Raw genomic sequence first — 6825 nt, 5'->3', positions numbered from 1 at the left:
CCCTGCAGCCTGAGCTCACCTGGGCAGCTCAGAGGTCCTCCCTCCCATCCCTTTTGTCCATCAACTCCTTTGGAAATGGTTTAACCAAGGACACCCATTGCAGATGTCAGCACCCCCATTAAAGTCCTTGGGGTCAGCAACCTGCCTGCAGCTGGCCCCAGCAGCGAGAGCAAGAACTGGCTGAAACTGGCTGGAGTCACGCAGTCGTCCAGCTGCAGCCAGGGAATGTGAAGATCCAACTTCCGAAGTTCCCAGGGACGGACCCCAGGCCTAGGCTCTGGTTTTACAAAGGTCCCAAGGACTCAGATAAGGGGGTAGGCCTTCCCACCACCACTTTGTGCAGTCCACTGGCCATACCCACCCAGGAAAAGGGGGCGGGATTTGCCCCAAGACCTCGCCAGGGTCAGCTGGGTGGGTCAGAAGATCAAGGGAGGGGCCGAGTCCCCAGGCGGCAAAACTATTTGGAAGGGAAAGGGCTTTGCTAGTCAGAGGGACTGCCCCCTGGTGCGGGGAGGGAGGGGGCCCGCTCTGAAGACCCAGAGAGGGCGGAATTCCTGTGCGGAATGGGCTGTGGCTTGCCTCCGAAGTGCGTTTGCAAAGCAAGAGGATGTGGTTGGGACTGGAGACTTAACCCTCCCCCACCGCTTGATACTGCCACTTCTAGGGGGCTCTTTCGCGCACCCCACCCCGAAAGTCCTAGATATTGAGAGAAAGTCTGAGCCTGTTCCAGAAGTTGTACTTTTTTTGCGGGGGAAGGTGTGCTCAGCCCAGGCTGGATACCCTTCCCCAGGCCGCGAAGACAAGCAGAGCCCCCAGGAAGACCCTTCCTGCCCTTCCTCCTCTGGGGCACCCCAGGACTCGGTGGCCCCCGCCCCCACTTAATCGGGGGCCCTCGCCTCTCACCGTGGTCAACGGGACGTCCAGGGTACGGCGACCACTACTTCAAGGCCAGCTCCAAAACCGTCCTGGGCCAGCCCAAGGCAGGCTTTTATGCTTGGGGGCGGGCACCCGGGACTGACGGGCTGAAGGGCCAATCTGGTTGGGGGGGCCGCCCGCCGCCAGACCACGCCCCTCGCCCGGCTCCGGACGTTGGAGCAACAAGTGAAGTCCGGGAAGGGCTGGAATTTCGCGGGCGCGCGCCCTGCCAACTGTGCACCCAGTGGGCGACCCCTGTACGACGCTGGATCCAGCCAAGGGACGCCCCTCCCTGCCAGGGACCCTAGGAATTCGGCCCTGGGAGGTGAGTGCGATCCTGGGGTCCCCCGCCCTTCTTTCTCCAGGGGCCAGATCGAGGCAGTGGGAACTCAGAGAGCATTGCGTGATGCCTCGTGCGTGTCAGGGGCCAGCCCTCCCCCCCCTCCCCCTTCGCCCCTCCTCCCCCTCTCCCCACTCCGCGAGAGGGTGATGGAGCCAACCTGGACCCAGCATTATGAGCAACTTGCCCTGACCAGCGTCACGCCACTTTATCCTCCCAACACTGTGTATCCCTTTATCATCCCCATTTTACAGATGAGAAAACCGAGACCCAGAGACAGTCATCCAGGGACAGTGCAGGGGCCAACTCTTGGATCTCTGACTCCTGGATCAACCCCTTCCTGAAGGTGCTCACTTGGATTTTCACCACCGCCGACCAAAAAAAAAAAAATCCTTTATTCTCTTCGTCTATAAACCCAGGTCTCAAACTCAGATGGCCCCAGGGGCCAGGCAGGAGGTAAATGCCTCTGCTAAAAAAGTGACAGCATGTCCTGCCTAGAGGGAGCAGAGCTTTACCTTGGGGGAGACCCATCCACGTATTCACAGATCCAAGGGGATTCCAGACTGCAGACAAAGTGTCCTGCCTCTTTAAAAAAAAAAAACTCTGGACCAAATAAAACCCAATGGAGCCATATCCAGTCCAGGGGCCACAAGTTTGCCACCTCTGCTAAATTATTTGTGTTGGGGTGGGAATTCTGGAACCTCCAGAAAGAACATGGAAAAAATCGGGTGTCTGTGACTAGTGCATTTTTTTTTCTTTTTTTTGAGAGGGTCTATACTAGCATTGTGTGATAGAGCTTTCTGAGATCAGAGGAATGTTCTAGAACTCTGTGCCACCCAGTATAGTGGCCCCTGGCACCATATGGCTGTTGCCCACTAAGAAACTGAATATACATATTTAAGTAACCACATGCAGCCTGTCCGATTCCTAAGTGACTCTGAAACCCCCAAATGATTAAAGCAATTATATAAAATTATAGCAGATAAAAATTTCACATTTGCGGCAGGCCTTTTTTCCCACTCACGCATTCATTCATTTTTCCTACTCATTCATTCAACAATTCTTACTGAGCTGCTGTGCTGGGGAGGGGAGCACAGAAGTGAGTAAAATAGATCCCAGCCTTGTGATGCTAACCACCCAGTGGGGAAATGGATGATAAACTAGATAAATGAGTGAAATGCATAACGGGTCTGGTGTTGGTAAATGCTACCAAGAAAAGCAAAGAACTGGGATTGAGAATGTGGGGGCTACACTTTTTAGTAGGGTGGTCAGGGGTGGCCTTTCAGAGTGCCATCTGAGCACAGAAATGAGGGAGGAGAGGAGGGAGACCCATAGAGATCCGGAGAAGAGTATTCCTCATGATAGCAACAGCACGTGCAAAGGCCCTGAGGCTGAACCACGCCTGGTGAATTGGAGATGCAGCCAAAACCCTATGTGGCTGAGGCAGAGAGGTGGGGGAGAGTACTGGAGGAGAACAGGTCTGCGATGTGTAGAGCTCAGAGAGGTAAAGTGACTTGTCCAAGGTCACACAGCTGGAAAGTCACCAGGAGATATGCCTGGTAACTTTCAGCTTCCAAGTGGCCTTCAGTGCTGGGATGTGGTCAAAATATCCCTGGTCAAGGGGATGTAACTCAATTTTGATGTGGAATATAAAGTCCTGATGATTTTGCCCCACATCTTCTGAACAAAAGGAGAGCAGCCTCACTCACCTTCTTCCCTGGTGTGAAGATCAACCCCACCTCCAGTCCCTTGTGAACCCAGTCAAGGGTGCACGTGTAGGTGGGGGAGGGGAAGGAAAGGTGGCCACACCGTCAGCTCTTAGCACCACTGCCCCTTCCTCCTGGAAGCCTGCCTGCCTGCCTCTCCAGGCTCCCCCAGGCTAAGGTTGCCAGATAAAATACAGAATTCCTGATTAAATTTGAATTTCAGGTCAACAACAAATACCTTTTGGGGGTTTAAGTGTATTCCATGCAATATTTGGTATATACTTATACTAGAAAATTATTCATTGTTGATCTGAAATTCAAATTGAGCTGGGCATCCTATTTATTTTGTTGTTTTTACTAAACCTGACAACCCTACCCCCAAACCCATGTCCACTTCTCTGCCCCAGCCATGTCTTCATGAAAACTCTGTCACTTCCCAGCCTTGGGGGGCTCCTTGAGGACAGCACCTGTCCAGGAGTCCTAGGGTGGGAGGTAAGAAATAGCTGCTGTCTCTGAGCTATTTCATTACGTTATTCAGAGGCCAGATTTGGATTTCCCCCATTTTCTGGATGAGGAAGCTGAAGAATTAAGAGGTGATGTAGTTTTCCCTGGGACACACAGCCACAAACGGGTGGCTGCGGGATTTGGACCCAAGGTCTTTGTTTCTAAGTTCACTGCCTGCTGCTTCCTCCTCCTCCTTTTCCTCCTCTCCATCCCCTTCCAGTGGAAAGGCTCTGAAAACTCCCCAGAACTTTTCCACTGGAACCTAAGAGAGGGAGAGGCAGGCAAGCAGTGTGCCACAAGGCGGCGCTGCTGGTCCCAGATTGGTGTCCTGGTCAATCTGCCTTCTGACCCTCCCTCCGTCCATCCATCCATCCATCCATCCATCCATCCATCCATCCACCATCCATCCATCCATCCATCCATCTATCAAGCATCTCCTATGATGTGTGAGCTAGGTCTGGCTGTGAGGACCCAGCGATTCACTGGATATTCAGTTATTCAACACAACAATTATTAAGTGCCTGCTGTATGCCAGGCCACTGCCAGGCAGCCGTGGGGACCCAGTCTCGACCTCTGCCTTTGAGGCACTCATAGTCCAGTGGGGAGATCCACATGGGATCAGCAGGGCCCCTTTAAGAACTTCACGGGGGGAATTCCCTGGCGGTCCAGTGTGTAGGACTCCAGGTTTCCACTGCAGGGTTCAATCCCTGGTCAGGGAACTAGGATCCCACGTGCCACGTGGCGCGACCAAAAAAAAAAAAAAACCCAAAAATAACAAAACAACAACAGCAACAAAAAACCTTCACGGACCTGAGGCACTTGATGCCTCCCTTCATGAAAAGATATTACAAACGATCTCTTACAATGGAATTGGTATTATTTTATTCATTGTTTCTTTTGATTTTAAGAGAAATTAAAATGAAGCCATTTTGTGGGTTCCTGAAAGTGCTGTGGACCCGGGGTCTCCTTTGTCTGATGACAAGTTGCCTCTGATGACCAGGTGGTTAAAATAGAAGCGGTCAGGGCTGTGATGGGGATGCTCAGGCATGGTGGAGCCCAGAAAAGGTGCTGGACTTAGGTGTGGGTGGTGGTCCTGGAAGGCTTCTAGGAGGAGGTGATGTCTAATCTGAGGCCTGAGAGATGAAGTCAGGTGAAGGTACTGGAGAAGCTGTTCCAGGCAGAGGGAACAGAGAGGGTGAAGGTGCAGAGTGAGGCTGGAGGGTAGACCGTGGCCAGGGGATGGGGAGTATTGGTGGGGGAGAGATGGAGCTAGACAGGTTGGCAAGGGCCAGGCTAACAGAGTCCTGAGGGCACTGGGGAGCCACAGAAGGTTCTGCAGTAAGGTCAGCAGGGGCATGTTGGAGCATTCGAAAGCTATCTTGGGCCATCCTGTGGATAAAGGAAACCTGGGAGGGGAACACGAGCCCACCTGCTTCAGGTAAGTCTTGAAAGGTGGAAGGGGGGTGTGCAGGAGGCTGTTCCAGAAACAGTGATGGTTATTCATTCCGGAAGTATTTATTAAACACCCCTTGTGTACCCTGCTCAGGATATAGCAGTGAACCAGACAGAACATCCCTGCCCTCACGGAGCTGATGTCCTAATTGGGGAGACAGACCACGTGCAACAGTCAATGCATAGTATATTAGAAGATGATAAGAGTTGTGGAGAAAAATAGAGCAGGAAAGGAAGATGGGGAGTCGCGGTGGTTTACAGTTTTAAATAAGGTAGACCAGGGACTTTCCTGGTGGTCCGGTGGGTAAAACTCTGCGCTCCTAATGCAGGGGGCCTGGGTTCGATCCCTGGTCAGGGAACTAGATCCTGCATGTATGCCACAACTAAGAGTCTGCATGCCGCAACTAAAGATCCTAGGTGCTGCAACTAAGACCCGGCACACCCAAATTAAATAATTTTTTTTTTTTTTTTAAAGGTAGACCAGGGAGACCTCACCGAGGAGGTGACAGTTGAGCCGAGACCTGGAGGAGGGAAGGCTGTTGGACTGTGTAGCTTTTAGGACGAGGTGTGCTCCGGGCAGCAGTAACAGCATGTGCAAAGGCCCTGGGGCAGGACTATGCCTGGTGTGTTGGAGGAACAGCAAGGAACCTGTGTGTCTGGAGCAGAGAGCAAGGGGGAAAAGAGGGAGGAGGTAAGGACAGGGAGGGGACAGGAGCAGGTTGTGCAGGACATTGTGGACCCCGGGGAGACTTGGGTTTTTACTCTCAGGAAGGTGGGAGCCATCGAGGCCTGTGGGCAGAGAAAGGATGGGACCTGACTCAGGTTGGGGGTGACGGGCCATACCTGGGGACCTGGGAGAACAGGCAGCTTTTGGGAAACCACAGCTCATTTGAGGAGAGGGGGGCTGGGAGTTGGGTATAGGGGTTTGTTGGAGCCCTGCTGGGGAAGGGGCTCTGTCCAGCAGAGGTTTTGGGCCTTTATTGTGGGAGCAGTGGGGCGCAACTGTCGGACTCAGAGCAGAGGAGGGGCCCCGTTCAGATCTCTGGGGATGGAGGCGTGGAACTTTTGAGATTCAGGGAAGGGGGGCCGGATATCTGGGGGGCAGGCAGGAACTCATGGCCCCCTCTGCTGAGGATGAGGGGCAGATGGGAGAGAGACTGCAGCGGGAGAGTGACGGGCCATGGTTTGGAAGGTGAGGCTGATACGGGCCTCTGGCTGGGAATCCAGTGAGGGGTGAGGGTGGAGGGACAGTGGGACCACCCCTGAGACTGGGACCAGCAGAGGAGCAAGTCTGGGGGGATGTTGGTAAGCAGTTTTGCTTCTCCCAGAGCCCCTGGCCTCAGGTAGTAGATTTAGCAAGTAAAAATATAGGACCCCCAGTTAAATGTGAATTTCAGATACACAGTGAAATTTTTTTTAGCATAAGTATGTCCCAAGTATTGCACGGGACATACACTGAGTAATTACTTGTTTACCTGCGGGACCTGTACTTTTTTCTGGCAACCCTACCCCAGCCAGTACAGATCTGCCCACGATGTCCCCCCAAACCGCAGCTCCGGCCAGTGGGTGGACAGCCTGACCGATTGTGGCCCCAATGGCCGGAAGACAAGGTTTTGTCTCCTTGTCCCGCTCGCCGCAGGAAGCTGGGGGTCTTTTAACATGCAGGCCCTGGCCTGTCCCCGCCCCCCCCTCACCCCGCCCTGGTGGCGCCAGCTGCCCGCTGCCCCGTGCGTGGCTTGGGGGAGGGGAGCTGCTCCCAGAGCCACTGTCCCCTGGGCCGGCCCCTCCCGGGCCGGGGTGGGGTGGGGTGTGGGGTCCCACTGGGTACCCCCGGCCCCGGGATGCAGGGCCAGGGGTGCAGGCAGCAGCAAGGCCTCCACGTGGCCTTTGTCCCCCTCCATCCTGGTG

This window comes from Phocoena phocoena, chromosome 3 (genome assembly GCF_963924675.1).
Source record: "Phocoena phocoena chromosome 3, mPhoPho1.1, whole genome shotgun sequence".
NCBI classification, from domain to species: domain Eukaryota; kingdom Metazoa; phylum Chordata; class Mammalia; order Artiodactyla; family Phocoenidae; genus Phocoena; species Phocoena phocoena.
The sequence above is the reverse complement of the archived record's forward strand: the minus strand, read 5'-3'. Positions refer to the sequence as shown.